Here is a 16,305-nt window from a genome sequence, read left to right as displayed (position 1 = left end):
ATAGTGCCTTGCATATAACAGCCACTGAACAAATATTTTTTGTATTTATAAATTATATCCACCAAGGAAGGTTTTGTAAAGTGTCATGTAAACTGAAATGAATGAATGGGGTTTGCCAGTGAATTGTAGAAGGAGCCATTCCAGACAATGAAAACATATGAGGCAATGAAAAGAAAGACCTGAGCACACAAAAGTCATTACAAAAACTGTAAGTACCTAGTTCAGTAAGACTTTGAGTATAGCTACCGTGGACAATGCCAGGAGATGAAAAAAGCAGGCAGGACCTACATATGTAGGGTCCTGTATGTATGACATGCTTAAAAAAGAGAATTACTGTATTCGATAGTGCATAGGAGGTTGTGCACAGCAGAGACATGCAGGGGGGAAATGGAGGAAGAGAAGCAACAGAAAGGTTTAAGTCTGTAATATCCCAGTCGTACAATGTGGGAGTCAAGAAATAAAGGAACAGGACATAGTACATAGAAGTTAATTATTTATAGGTGTGAAGGTAACCAGTAGAGGCAGAAAAATAACCATAACTCTCTTGGCTAAGTGCTTATCTGTCATTGTAGGAAGTAAGTAGATAGTGCTTACAATTAATACATGAAGAAATAACATTAGGAGTGTGTTATTCAAAAATATGTCAAAAGAACTAAAAGTAGATTATAAGGGTGATTGCTTCTGAGAAGCAAGACAGCAGGGGGACTAGGGAAGCTTTTTGTTACAAACTCTTCTTAAATTTGTAACAAGAATTTTCTTGTGTTACGATGTGTCAAAGAAAGACACACTATTCACTTACTCTGTGTCAAGCTATAAAACCCCATCATCTGCTCACTGAAGGAGGCTCCCCACTTCTGAGCTTGCAGAGGTTGCATGGTTGGCCATCTTTCTAAAACATGGTCGACCAATACTTGCCTGAGAGCTTCTGCACTCTCTCTTCCCTCTGTTCCCCCAGATGTCTCTCCATGACTAACTTGTCATTATTTAGTGTTACCGTCCCAAAGAGGTGATCTTTGCCCACCCTCCCTGAGGTTGCTCCCTTCACCAACACCTCCCCCAGCCAGTCACTTTCTATCCAACTGACCTCATTTACTTTCTTCATAACGTTCTCACAATGACTGAAATTACCTTCTTTGTTTGTTTACACTCCATCTTCCCCCACCATAGGGCAGACCTATGAGACAGCAGACTTCCTTGGTGGCTTAGAGTGTAAAGCTCCTGCCCACAAAGCTGGAGACCCAGGTTCATTTACTGGATCGGGAAGATCCCCTGGAGAAGGAAATGGCAACCCACTCCAGTACCCTTGCCTGGAAAATCCCATGAATGGAGGAGCCTAGTAGGCTACAGTCCATGGGGTCGCAAAGAGTCGGACACGACTGAGCAACTTCACTTTCTTTCACTTTCATGAGACAGAGACCTCATCCATCTTGTTCACCACTGTATCCCTAGTACTTAGGACAGTGCCTGGCACATAGAAGGTGCCCAATAAATCCTCATTAGGTATTCAATAAAACTTTATTAATAGGATGTATAGAGGAATTAATCCTGTGTACTTTCTTATATGCCATCTCATTTAGTCTTAAGACCCTAATATTTCTCCAGTATAAATATATACATGTAACTGCACACACACGTGCACACACACACATACTCCACAGATGGGTTTCCCAGTCCAGACTTTTTCAAGTCCTAAAGCTGGGGTTTCTGTTTTCTACTTCATCTTCAGTGTCCTCTGGTGGTGAAGGATCTCACACGATTTTGAAAAGATAAACATCTTTTTACATATATATCTTTTCAGATATATCCTGTTGACAAGGTTGAAATTCACAGCGGTTCATTTGGGAGCCTAGCAAGGTCTTAGGACACAGGCATTCTTTGGGCTTCCCAAGTAGCTCAGTGGTAAAGAATCCGCCTGCCAAGATTCAGGTTCTATCCCCCAGTTAAGAAGATTCTATGGAGAAGGAAATGGCAACCCACTCCAGTTTTCTTGCCTGAGAAATCCCATGAACTGAGGAGCCTGGTGGGCTGTAGTCCATGGGATTGCAAAGATTCAGGCACGACCAAGCAGCAGCAGATGTCTTTCAGCTGGATGAGCTAAGAGGCCCAGCGCAGGTGCGGCAATGACCCGACAGTGATGACGGTAGCACCTGTGGTTCTCCTAATACACGAAGAGGCATGCTCACCCAAATGGTGGGGATGACCTGCAGTCCCTGGCCTCCTTTCCACATAGCTCCCCATGGTTGGTCAGCAGCTATCTCCTTACGTGGGCTCCCTCCCCTACTCTGCTGTTTTTTGGAAGTCTGTCAGTTGAGTTATAACTCTCTCTCTTTGAATCCCTGATCTAAAAATCTCAATTGTGCCCAAGTCGACATGGATAGATCTAACTACATGGAAGTATGGAACAAGAAAGAAGAACACAGCACTAGCATTTTAAGACCTTTTCTCACTGCAAATATGAAAAATCAGACCATTCTATTACCAAAATGAAAATACTTAAAACCAAAACAGTACTATTTATGCATTATATCTTGCATTGTTTTGAAAATAGCACAAGGCGGTGCTAGTGGCCCTCACATATTTTTCAACCGCAATTATAGACTTTCTGGTGAACTTTTCTAAAGAGTTCTCTTTCTGATGAGCTGTTTCAAGATACTGGCTTCCTCAGAAGGAGGAAGAAGGGTCATGCCAATGTGATCTTTTTATTTCAGAAAATATTACCTTTATTATATGCATTTCAGATTTTCATTACTAGGGAAAATAATGATGTCATGAGTAGTTTGACTATTTTTGGTTGAGGGAAGCCAGTGAATTCACTGTAATTAATTGGAACATAATGAGACCAATTTGAGACCAACTCCCTCAAAACAAACAATCTTTGCTCTATGCCAACAGGGCCTTAGTGATGTTGGGAGGGAAAAAGGAAAATGAGAAAGAAGAGAGAAAAAGGAAATACCTGTTTGGGTAGTTTTTGTTTTCAGTCATCTAAAGGAATATTTCTGAGTCTTTAGTCACAGAGTTATAGAATATTAGAAACATAATGGGACATGCAAGTGATCTGGTTCAACTTTCTCACTTTATACAGAAAAAAACCAAGGCTCTGAGAAGTTAAGTAGCATGCCCAAGCACTCATCATAGGCAGTGGCAGAGCCAGAATATGAATACATAAATTATAAGAACCTAGCCAATTTTTAAAAAGTTGATACACAAGGAAAACTATCAAGCTACAAATAGTTAGAATAGTATGATCTTATGTTTGCAACTCTGAGACTAGCACACATTTTTAAAAAATACATGAACTCTTCTTTAGCAGTCAGAAAATGAGCATTGTTCTTTTTACTTTCTGAGCTCCTTTTCATTCCATTTACCCCAGTTTTTCACCCTAGTGCAAGTTTTTTTACCCTAATACAGAGTATTTATGCTCCAAAGACTTTCATTGATCACCTTATCATGTGTTTCAAACAAAAACAGATACAGATTTTAATTTTTTTAGTTCCCTCTAAGTTAAAAAAAATACTCTGTAATTAAGATTATTATTGTTATACAAGTAGTTAAAACCATATATATATATATAAAATATTTTTTATAATTGCCAAACACCTAAGTAGAAATTTGCAGCCATGTATATTTTATTGAAGTTAGTGGGGGAACTTTCCTGGTGGTCCAGTGGGTTAAGACTCTGTTTTCAATATAGAGTTCAAGGGTACAATTCCTGGTCAGGGAACTAAGATCCTGCATGCCATGCAGTGTGGCAAAAAAAACAAAAAAAAAAATTAATTAATGGGGATTTATTTTATCATTAATTCAGGTACTCATGGAAGAACATTATTTCTAAAAATAGGACAGAGTACCACTTCTATTCTCTTACTAGTTTTCACAATAATAATATAATAATAGAAATTATGGCAGTGTCACCCAATTCTTTTAACTTCTTTCAAATTAGATGTCAAAAATAAGTGATTTATTATCCAAAATTACTTAAAAGTTTTATCAGCTAATAATTGAATTAGGTCTATTGAAAGCTATAAATTAGAAACCATCTGACTTATAAAAGGTTTTATTTGCATGTCATCCTTGCACAGGGGCCATGCTAACCTCTGTATCGTTCCAATTTTAGTATATGTGCTGCCGAAGCGAGCACTAAAAGGTTTTATTAGACAGATTATTAGAGTCTCAGTCTCTGTACCAAAAATGCTATTATCACAGATTATCAAGTAAATGTTAATTATACCTTTTATTCTTTCACTCAGCAGTGTTTCATTTAAACCAGTATACTCAGTCAAAATTGGAGATACTAATTTCAGTTATCTATGATAATAAAGTGTTTTTTATAAATTTCTTTTATCATATTTTAAATATAGTTATGTCAAAACTTAAAGCTTTCATTCACTGAATATATGGAAAGTACCCCTCTCTTGTGGTCAAGCAGACCACAAATGACAAAGCAATATGACCCAATTAACAAAACCAGTCCTCATTTGGAAACTAATCACTAAAATATGACTTATATTCTGTCAGAAAAAGTCAGATTTTATTTTTCAGTTCAGGTATGCTAATATTTCTTTTAAGGAGCAGTATCAAAATCACTGAGAAGTTACAGAATCCATGTTGTACAGTGTATTTCTATGAGCTATCAAGATTACAATGATATAGCTCTCATATAAGTAACTTTACATTACTTAACTGAAACAAAGCAATATATTTTTCATTTCTTAATTTGCAATAATGCAATGTAGTATCCAGCTAAGAGTAGAAGTTACATGTAAATCAAGACCTATGAGAACAGGTGTGATATTCTTTAGGAATCTTGATTCAAAATCTGGTACACTTAATAAAAGTAAGTAGTTGAGTTGATAACTTGTGTCCAACCTTCGGCATTCCCATGGTCTATAACCTGCCAAGCTCCTCTGTCCACAGGATTTCCCAGGCAACAATATTGGAGTGGGTTGCCATTTACTTCTCCGTAATAAAAGTATACATTGTTTATATTAATCAGGGTAGTTAAAGCTAGATGCTATTTAAAAAATTACAACTCCACACTATTTGTCATTCATATCATAGCCCCAAGGACAGTAGGGTGACTCCTGTGCAGTGGCTTGGTTCCTTTCGTCTGGTGACCTGCAGTTTTGACCTCCGTGGGCCCAGCAGAAGGGGAAGAGAGAGCTTGAATAATGGTGCCCGGAGAGTTTATAAGTAGGCCTGGAAAGTGGTGTCGATTACTTCTGCTCATGTTCCTGGGATGGGAACCCAGGCATGTGGTCCCAGTCTAACTGCAGGGGGGAGTGGGAAATGTGGTTTTCCTACACACCTAGGAAGAAACCCAGTTGATGAGCACACAACCAGCCTCTGTCACACAGCTAATAACTAATTGGCCCAGCAGCTAGCAAATTCACTTGTTGTTAGGAGATGTTGTTATTAGGGTTGCTGTTTCCTACTCCAGGGGATCATAATTACCGACCCAGGGCTCAAACCCACATCTCCTGTGTCTCTTGTATTAGCAGGTGGATTCTTTACCACTGAGCCACCTGGGAAGCTATTAGGAGATAGTAAGCAGTAAATAACTTAAAAGATGAAATAAAATGGGAATGGGGGACTTCCCTGGTTGTCCTGTGCAGTGGCTAAGACCCTGCACTCCTAATGCAGGAGGCCCAGGTTCAATCGCTGATCACGGAATTAGGTCCCACAAGCCACAACTAAAGCTCCTGTAAGCCACACCTAAGACCTGGCACAATCAAATAAATATTAAAAATGGGAATGGACTTTAATCAGGATAAGTATCTCATAATCTGATTTGATAAAATAGGGTTTAGCTCCCTTATTGGATGATAGACAACTAACCTGAGAAAAATCTTATAATTTTTTCTAGCTAATGACAACTGCCAAGATGAGTATTCTTTCAATAGCTGAAAAGAATTGCTTTCCTTAAAAAAAAAAAAAAAAATCTAAGCTGTCTTTGCTTTACTATCATGGAACTTTCAAGGTCACTGCATTCTTTGATTCTAGTCCATAAAGGTCAGAGGCACAGTCACACCCAATACCTATTTTGTTTTAATTCAGAGTATCCCAACATTGGCCAAAATATGCTGGTTCTGAGGCAACGTTTTTCTCTTGACAGAAATATGTATAAGAAAGACCAATGTTAGGCAGGATTTTATGTGTCTTGATTAATTATTCAAGGAGGCTTCCCCAATCATTTTTTTAAGATTTTTTTCTAATATGGACCATTTTTAAAGTATTTATTGAATTTTTTACAATACTGTTTCTGTTTTATGTTTCAGTCTTTTGGCCACAAAGCGTATGGGATCTTAGTTCCCTGATCAAACTCGCACCACTTGCATTGAAAGACAAAGTCTTAACCATTGGATCTCCAATGAAGTCTCCCAGTCGTTTGAATTGTCCTTTTGTTGGGCAACCAGGAGATTTTTACTTATTGAGATAATACACTATAAGATTTCAGATAAGTTAGGATATGCCTTTCTATTCTAAAGTAGGAGAATGGACTATACTGAAGAGACAGGTGGGAACACAGAATATATGCTGAAGGCAAAGGAAAGAGTGTTGTTTAAATTAGAGTGAAAAATAAATAGAGCTTTATAGTCAAGTAGTAGGGTCAATTCCAGACTGTCATTTAGAAGTTTGTGACACTGAGCAAGGTCAATGGACATTTCTGAGTCTGGTGCTTTTTTTTTTTTTTTAAATATTATTTTATTAGTTGGAGGCCAATCACTTCACAACATTTCAGTGGGTTTTGTCATACATTGACATGAATCAGCCATATAGTTACACGTATTCCCCATCCCGATCCCCCCTCCCACCGCCCTCTCCACCCGACTCCTCAGGGTCCTCCCAGTGCACCAGGCCCGAGCACTTGTCTCATGCATCCCACCTGGGCTGGTGGTCTGTTTCACCATAGATAATATACATGCTGTTCTTTCAAAACATCCCACCCTCACGTTCTCCCCCAGAGTTCAAAAGTCTGTTCTGTACTTCTGTGTCTCTTTTTCTGTTTTGCATATAGGGTTATCGCTACCATCTATCTAAATTCCGTATATATGTGTTAGTATACTGTAATGTTCTTTATCTTTCTGGCTTACTTCACTCTGTATAATGGGCTCCAGTTTCATCCATCTCATTAGAACTAATTCAAATGAATTCTTTTTAACGGCTGAGTAATATTCCATGGTGTATATGTACCACAGCTTCCTTATCCATTCATCTGCTGATGGGCATCTAGTGTTGCTGGGAAAACTGGTCAACCACTTGTAAAAGAATGAAACTAGAACACTTCCTAACACCATACACAAAAATAAACTCAAAATGGATTAAAGATCTAAATGTAAGACCAGAAACTATAAAACTCCTAGAGGAAAACATAGGCAAAACACTCTCCGACATAAATCACAGCAAGATCTTCTATGACCCACCTCCCAGAATATTGGAAATAAAAGCAAAAATAAACAAATGGGACCTAATGAAAATTAAAAGCTTTTGCACAACAAAGGAAACTATAAGTAAGGTGAAAAGACAGCCCTCAGATTGGGAGAAAATAATAACAAATGAGGAAACAGACAAAGGATTAATCTCAAAAATATACAAGCAACTCCTGAAGCTCAATTCCAGAAAAATAAACGACCCAATCAAAAAATGGGCCAAAGAACTAAACAGACATTTCTCCAAAGAAGACATACAGATGGCTAACAAACACATGAAAAGATGCTCCACATCACTCATCATCAGAGAAATGCAAATCAAAACCACAATGAGGTACCATTACACGCCAGTCAGGATGGCTGCTATCCAAAAGTCTACAAGTCTGGTGCTTTTTAAATGCCAGCTTCTGTTGGGTACAGAAGGGACCAATAAATGGTAGTTATTATTGCAGTCTTACAGGAGAGACCAATGTAAAAAGATAAGTGTGGTTAGATTGTAACAAATGTGATCCCTTCCTCTCCTGAGGAACAGAATTTTCATTGGATTTTATACATTTCTCATATTTTATTTACTAGATTTTAAACTTCTGAGGTTACAGGAACTGTGCTTTATACAGTTTTATAAACCCCTCAGTCCTAGTGACTGCTCTTGCACATAATGGAAAAAAATTTAGGCCTGAATCAACAATCTCCAGTTCATTATAGATGTTCCATGAAGATCTACACAAATATGGGGATGATGATACTAAGGGAGAAAGGCTGGTCCTCCAAAAAGAACTCATAAAATAATATTTGATGTAGGACCCTAACCACAGACTCTTAAGACATTCAAAATTCTAATGAATTCTTTCTGAGTTAAAGGAAATATTTTAGCAGAATATCTAAAATACATTTTTAATTCTGAAACTTGATGAACAATAATTCTGAGTCACAGTTGGGATGTATAATTTAGGGAATCATTAAAAAAAACAAACAAAACCTTTCAGATGAGTGAATATTTATGGAAACTTGTAGGAGTATTTGAAAAAGATCTGAAATGAGCTGTTTTCTCTCAATTGTCCTGATTACTCATTGTGGGGCAATAAGTATCTAAACAGATTAAGTACCAAACAGATCATTTGGAACAAAAAGAAATATCTATATTCAATGACTATAAATTTAACACATCCAGCCTCTTCTTGCCTAGGCATCTTCACACTGCCCAGCACAGGCCTCAACTATTGGCTATGTCAGTCAAACAGCCAAGAGTATTAGGTTCCTTTGCTAAAAATATTCCAACTCGAATCATCTTGGCAGACAATACCAAAAAAAAAAAAAAAATTTCTTTGTCCAATAAAGTGGCCAAAGTTTAGGAGACTGAAAAGAAATAGAAAAGCAGGTTATTAATTGAGCCTCAGTCTTGTCACCATTAAAATGATATATTTTTTTTTTTTAATGATATTTTTAATACAGGTCCACAGTCTACTCCGCAACACCAAAATAGACGAAACACAAAACCAAAAAAATACTGTCTGAGGCCCAAAAACGTTTTTATAAGTGTGGCACCAGGGTTATTTGGCAGCAAAACCTCAGCTGTGCAGCCTTAATTATATCTCAGCACTCATATCCATCATATCCATCACCACTCATGTCTGCTTTCTGCTGACATTTGGTGGCTTGAGGATTAATTGCACTGTGAAAATGACCCAAAGAGTTAAAGATGTGCCTCTGGGTAACAGAAGAGAATGAAGCATCTGTCTTTGTCAATAGCTCAGAAAGTGGAGTTACCGCAGAAGTTTGGTGGTGGTGTGTCTGTGAGATGCCTTACTGAAGAATATGGTATGGGGACCACCACCATTTATGACTTGTACAGACAGAAAGATAAGTTCTTAAAATTTTATGGTGACAGTGATAACCAAGTACTAGTGAAAAACAGAAAAACATTTCATAGGACCAAAAACAAGGATCTTGACTGTGTGTTAACTGAATGGATTCAACAACAAAGAAGTCAAGATATGCCATGGACTGCCTTGTAAGTCATAAAACAAGCTCGGCTATACCATGAAGAACTGAACATTGAGAGTGAGTGTGAATATTCAGAAGACTGGCTGTAAAAATTTTTAAAGTATTGTGGTATCAAGTATCTTAAATTCTGTGGTGAAGCTGCTGATGATCACGAGACCACTGAAAATTACATTGATGAATTCGCCAAGATCATATCTGATGAAAACCGTAGCCCTGGACACATTTCCAGCTCTGTACTTGTACTGCATTCCTAGACAAACCATAACAGTGGCAGACAAAAAGACATCAACAGATGTCTAGGATGCCGGCAAAGATTGACTGTTCTTGGGTGTGCATAGGCTTCAGACACACACAAGATAAAATTGACAGTGATTGGGAAAAGTCTGTATCCGAGATGTTTAAAAGGTGTGCTCAGGGTCTCCCCTGGTGGTCCAGTGGCTATGACTCTAGGCTTCCAGTGTAAGGGGCCAGGGTTTGATCCCTGGTCAAGGAACTAGATCCCACGTGCTAAAACTAAGATCTAGTGCACCCAAATGAATACATTAAAAAAAAATGGTGTACACAATTTACCTTTGCGGTATTATGCAAACAGGAAAGCACCAGTAATAAGAGAAATCTTTTTGGATTGGTTCCATTAGCACCTTGTGCCAGCAACATGAACTCATTGCAAGCAAGCTGGACTGGAAGACAATTGCAAAACTTTACTGTGCCTAGACAACTGTTCTGCACATCCCCCTCCTGAACTTCTTGTGAAAAATAATGTTTATGGCACTTACTTTCCTCCAAGTGTGACATCCATAATATAACCCTGTGACCAGGGAATTCTATGCTTCTTGAAGAACAAATATAAATGCTTCTTTCCTTTTTTTGAGTAGCATTCTTGCTTTGGTCAACAGAAGCCTGACAATCCAAGATTTCCTTAAGAATTTAGTCTTGAGAACGCCCTCTGTGTTAATCACTCAGTAATGTCTGACTCTGCGATCCCGTAGACTGTAGCCTACGTCAGTGGGATTCTCTGGGCAAGAATGCTGAAGCGGGTTGCCATTTTCTTCTCCAGGGGATCTTCCCAACCCAGGGATCAAACTCAGGTCTCCTGCATTGCAGGCAGTTCTTTACCCTCTGAGCCACCAACCCAATTGCTAATGCTTAAAATGATGTCAGTAAATCAACACTAACTAATACTTGGTACAGACTTTGGGCCACAATGACATTTGAAAATTACCTGACCGATAAAGATTTTGAAGTATTTAGAGACTCTGGTTAGAAGATGATAGCAAAGCTCATTACTTTTGTCAAAAACTGAAAGTGTAAATATAACTGAAAGAAGCAGACTTTGAAGAGATGCTGAACACAGAATGATGCCCCCATGTGCTTTCTTTGAGTGATGGGGAAATTGCTGAGAGGGTGTTAAGTACAGATCCGTACAAAGATAATAGTAGTACTGACAGTGGCATCACAAGCACAAGTGAAAAAAATCTCCAAAGACCAAATGGTGAAAATGTGTGACCAATTAATTGCTAGACTTGAACAGTGTATGTTTATCAGTGAGCCTGCTCACTGACAGTTTATTCATTTAAATAGAAACTGCTGGAGTTCCCCTGTGGTCCAGTGGTTAAGAATCCACCTGCTGGTGGAAGGGACATGAATTTGATCCCTAGTCCAGGAAGATTCCACATTCTTTGGGGCAACTAAGTTCATGTGGCCACAACTACTGAAGCCCGCTTGCCTAGAACCCATGCTCCACAAGAGGAACCCCCACAATGAGAGGCCTGCACACCACACCTGGAGAGTAGCCCCTGCTCGCCCGCCACAGCTAGAGAAAGTTCTTGTGCAGCACCAAAGACTCAGCACAGCCAAAAATAAAACTGAGAATAAATAAAATTTTTTAAAAAGAGAAACTGCTTAAACACAAGCCTGTGTTTAGGGAGACCAGTAACACGGAGGAGAGTCTTTAAAAAGGAAAGTCTGTGTTTGGTAACACTTCCATCACTTGAGGATTCTGTTTCTGGCTCCTCATCAGATGTTCAGCTCCAACCTGGTTTTACAGGCAATGGTAACACCAGCATCATCTCTTCAAGAAGTGATATGTGTTGCATGTGTTACAGGTTTGTTTTCATCAGTATCAGTTTTAAATATGGCTAAGACCTTTCCTAGAAATAAGTTTTATCATAAGCAAGGAAAGAAAGAAACTTGGGACTTCCTTGGCAGTCTGGTGGTTTAGAGTCTCCCACCAGGGTTGGGAGGTTTCAATCCCTGGTTGGGGAACTAAGATCCCACATGCCCAAATTTGGTAATTTATTTACATAAATAAGGTATATTTTTTATGGTCTTTTTTTTTCACTTTGAAATTTCATAGATTTCTTTGCAGAAATATTAATGCATTACACACCCATTAGTAGTGTTATAAAATCTGTAGTTTAAATACCATATTCCACAGATTCCAGTTTCTTTTTAGATTGAAACAAAAATCTAATTTCCAAAACACATTCTTCCCCAGGCTTTTGGATAAGAGATTGTAGACCTGTAATACTTACCTTAGAGATATGTTGTAAAGACCCCATGAAATGCCTAGCACATAGTAAGCACTCATTTAATGTAACTACTATTATTATTTCATTCCCCTGCTCTTAAGAGTAAAATGTTGGATAAGGTCTTTTTGGCATTGAAGTTAATAAGTTGACAGCAAAGGTAATAATAAGCATTCTTCAAATTTTATGACCCTAATAGAGCCTTTGGAAATGTACGGCTGATAATATGTACTAGGAGTTATCTCCCTAATTTTCATCTAAGAAGCATTTCCTAAATCAGAGAATAGAGAATGTTATACTACAGTAGGCTACGTTGCACGTTTATAAAATACATACACCTCTAGTTGGCCCTTATTTTATTCATCAAGGAAATGCAATTATTATTACATGCCTATCTGTTAACCATTCTTTCAGCTCCCTCTTCCATAAGTACCACATAAACCATAATTTAATCTTCCTTGTGAGCAAGGATTTATCCTAACCCTCTGTATAACCTTGGCCGCTATCGTAAGATCTTGGACATGGCTGAATAAATAAAATTGGCATTGTGTTTTATAAATAAAGCTGTTGTTAGCCTGATGAGTGTGAATCAATTCTCTATAGTCTAGTCTCCTTTGTTTTCATTTTTCTGTAGTGTTTGTGTATTTAAAATATGATTCATTGCTTTTCTCTCTTAAAAGGCATACATAGCTATTGTAGAAAGCATGACTTATAAGGGAGAAAATTAACTCACTCCTAGTTTTACAACCGCTTCCCAGGTGTCTTAGCAGTAAATAATCCGTCTGCCAGTGCAGGAGATGCAGATTCAATCACTGGGTCAGAAATATCCCTGGAAAAAGGAACTGGTAACCTACTCTAATATTCTTGCTGGGAAAATCCCATGGACAGAGGAACCTAGAGCGCTACAGTCTATGGGGTTGCAAAAGAGTTGAACATGACTTAGCGACACTTAAGAACAGTATTACAGCCAGTGATAATCACCCTTAACCTTTGTTTATTTTGGAAGCTATATATGATGCTGATCTATAAGCCCTACAGGGGTACAAACGGCAGGCTTTCCATTCATCATATACAGTAGCAGGCATACAACAGATTTAAAGAAAACACGCCCTCACACCTTCAGGGATCAAACTGTGTTCACAGTTCTTTTATCCAGATTATTTTTAGTTAACACTATCTTATATTTTCCCATATCAGTCCTATTTGATCTGACAAAATCTGATTTTCTACACTGCATTCCGCTTATCCTCTTTACTTCAGGACCTCTATTCCCTGCTGCTGCTGCTGCTAAGTCGCTTCAGTCATATCTGACTCTGCGACCCCATGGACTGCAGCCTACCAGACTCCTCCGTCCATGGGATTTTCCAGGCAAGAATACTGGAGTGGAGTGCCATTACCTTCCCCGCTCTACTCCCTAGCCCTGGGGAAACACTGTCCTGCAGCCCCTCTGCCAGACCAGCCTTCCTTTCTCTGTGTCCTCACCACTTACCCATCAGAATGGTCCCCTCATTTCCCATTATCGCGTGCCCTGCCTCTCTGCAAGCTGCTCTTATAAGGTATAATAACCTTCACCTTCACGTGGACTCACAGGTAACCTGACTGGAGACTGGTTCCCATTCTCCACTCAGCACTGTTCTTGGATTGGGACGAGCTGACGCTGTGCAGGAAAGGCATGGCTTGGAATAGAGAGAGGGTCTCCAGGGACAGAAAAACAGCAGCAACTCCATTTTGGTAAGTAGGGATGTGAGGGGTGGGCCCTTTGTCCTCAGTGGTACCCATGTCAGTCTCAAAATTAGTCACTGAAATAGCTGTGAGCTAATGGGAAGAGGCCTGGAGTTAACTGTGCTGTTATGGAAATCTCGGCCCGGCTCATGCTTAAAAGTGCACCCCACTGGAATGTAAGCCAGATGAACAACTAGCTCTAGATGACTAGAGTTGGTATTGTGAGCCAGACCTTGGGAACTGCCTTTGTGTGATTTTGTTTTTGGACTTTATTCCCATATTACGCCAGGGTTTTCTACAATTTTTATAAAATTATAATAATAGATGATGTTCTCCTTCTCCCAAGTAATATGCTTTACTTTAGCTGTTAATTTCCTTACCTAGGGATAATTTTTAAATTGTCATCTATCCTTAGTTTTCTGAAATGTTACCATCAAGTGTCTGAATGTGATCTGGGTTTTGCTTTGTTTTGTTTTTCTGGTCATTTTAAGCAGCACTCAGGGGCTCTTTGGTTGGAGGTGTCATGTCTTTCACTGACAATGAGCTATTTTATTCTGTTGGTTTTTCAATATTTCTTTCCCTTCATTCCCTCCATTCTTCCCTTCTGGGACACCTCTTTGTTTTCCTTCAAATATTTGATGATTCTCAATTGTTCATCTGTTTGCATTTTCAGTTGTCTCTTAGCCTTGCGTATGTATTTGAGTGCTTATCTGTTCATTGTTTCTGCTTCCTGTGGTTATAGGGAGAGGAAGGATATATCACCAGACCAAGTGGATCAGTAGCTGGTCTTCTGAGCATGGGAACTCCCACTTTCTTCTGGGGTACACACGTCTTTTGGTTACTACCCTGCTTATAATCCCCAAGAGGTCCCATTGGAATTACTTTGGCTGTTTGCTGTGTAGCACAGATGGAAGGAAGAAAAGAGGAACTGCCTGATGGTTCCTGCTGCTGGAATGCTACCAGAATCACCCTAAACGTTGGTTTGGGACTGCCTCCTGACCCTGTGTCTCCTTTCCCTAAGCTTGGAGCAGTACTGAAGCCTGACTCACAATTTATAGGTGCCCTCTTCTTTAATGGTGGGCAGTGGGTCCCTTTTCAGTGTTATCCCAGTTCTGTTTTCTGTGTTTCAGCAGTTCTTGCAGAATGTTTGATCCATTTTGAGAAATTTTTGCAAGTCAACATGATCTTCAAGTATCTATATATCTAAAGACATATAAAATGTATATATTTATAGGTATCTGTAGATATATATCCTTTAGGTTAGTTTTAGGGTTTAGATCAGGCGAGGAAGGCTGGATGAGCATGTTTTTGTTTGGATTGCCATCTTGATCCAATATTTCTGTAGAAGTTTTCCAACATTTTAAAAAGACATACTACTTTTCAAACAAAATTTCATGTAGAGGATCAATGTATTAATCAGGTAAATGCAAAACTGATATAGTTGAAGCCAAGGAAGCAGCCCTGTATGTGAACTCATTGGTCTCCTTTTGACCCTTCGCTGCAGCTTCTGAGACCCTCCATGGAATCTTAGAACTTGACAGAACAGGTGAAGAACCTCTGACAAGATTTATAGTCCAGGAATGTCTGATCCATAACAGGTTCTTAATAAATACTGTCCATCATTATGAATAAAAGGATACAGTATGTGGATGGAATGGAATACTACTCAGCCATAAAAAAGAATGAAGTTTTGCCATTTGCAACCATGCAGATGGGCCTGAATGGCATTAGGCTTAGTGAAATAAGTCAGACAGAGAAAGACAAGTATTTTATATTATTACTTATATGTGGAATCTGAAAAATGAGACTAGTGAATATAACAATAACAAAAAAAAGACTCACAGTTATAGAGAACAGGGTTAGGGTACTAAGAGATACTAAGAGAAACTACTATACATGAAAGAAGCTCCTGGGGCATATTATACAGCACAGGGAATATAGCTAATATTTTATAATAAGTATAAATGGATTATGATCTTTTAAAATTATGAATTTTTAATTGTAAACTTAAAATTGTGAATTCAGGTACTGTATACCTAAAAGAAAATATTATAAATCAACTTAATGTGCGTGCATGTGTGCTGACTCTGTGACCCTGTGAATTGTAGCCTGCCAAGCTCCTCTGTCCATGGGATTTCACAGGCAAGGACACTAGAGTGGGTTGCCATTTCCTTCTCCAGGGAATCTTCCTTCTCCAGAGATCAAACTTGAGTCTCCTGCATCTCCTGCATTGGGAGGCAGATTCTTTACAACTGAGCCACCTGGAAAGCCCAAATCAACTTAAAGCTCAATATTAAAAAGCCCCCAATTAATAGACCCCCCAAAAAAGTAGCAATGATTATTATTACTGCTAAAATCACTGCCCCTCTGCCTTCCCTAACCCAAAGCCTTCCATAGGTCCTGATACCAGCTTCTGCCATTCATTCTGGCAGTCCCATCTTGAAGAGAAGGGAAAAAATTTTTTTTTAGAGAATCTACAGCAACCAACCACCTAGTGAGTATGACCAACTGCCTTCCCAGGTCCTCCCATCTTAACCTAACTTAATCCTTACAGTGATGCTATGAGGCAAGTGTTTGATCTCCAGCATATATTGAAGAAATAGAGGTTCAAACAGCCAAAGTAG

At 38.8% G+C, this 16,305-nt stretch overlaps 1 protein-coding gene and 1 pseudogene across 3 annotated transcripts in view; one reads left to right on the top strand and one right to left on the bottom strand.

The window, feature by feature from the left end:
* The window catches only part of PANK1 (pantothenate kinase 1), a 110,287-nt gene that overhangs the window by 7,251 nt on the left and 86,731 nt on the right, over nt 1-16,305 (top strand). For all 3 annotated transcript variants that reach the window (XM_065922882.1, XM_065922880.1, XM_065922881.1), the window contains one exon: nt 13,550-13,690. The gene's annotated coding sequence lies outside the window, so the exon portion shown is untranslated. The remainder of the gene's footprint in view (nt 1-13,549; nt 13,691-16,305) is intronic.
* Nucleotides 4,045-4,138, bottom strand: LOC136162148 (U6 spliceosomal RNA; annotated as a pseudogene).

The sequence above is a fragment of the Muntiacus reevesi genome, chromosome 2 (genome assembly GCF_963930625.1).
Source record: "Muntiacus reevesi chromosome 2, mMunRee1.1, whole genome shotgun sequence".
NCBI classification, from domain to species: domain Eukaryota; kingdom Metazoa; phylum Chordata; class Mammalia; order Artiodactyla; family Cervidae; genus Muntiacus; species Muntiacus reevesi.
Note: the sequence above shows the minus strand (reverse complement) of the source record. Positions and strands in the feature narration are given on the sequence as shown.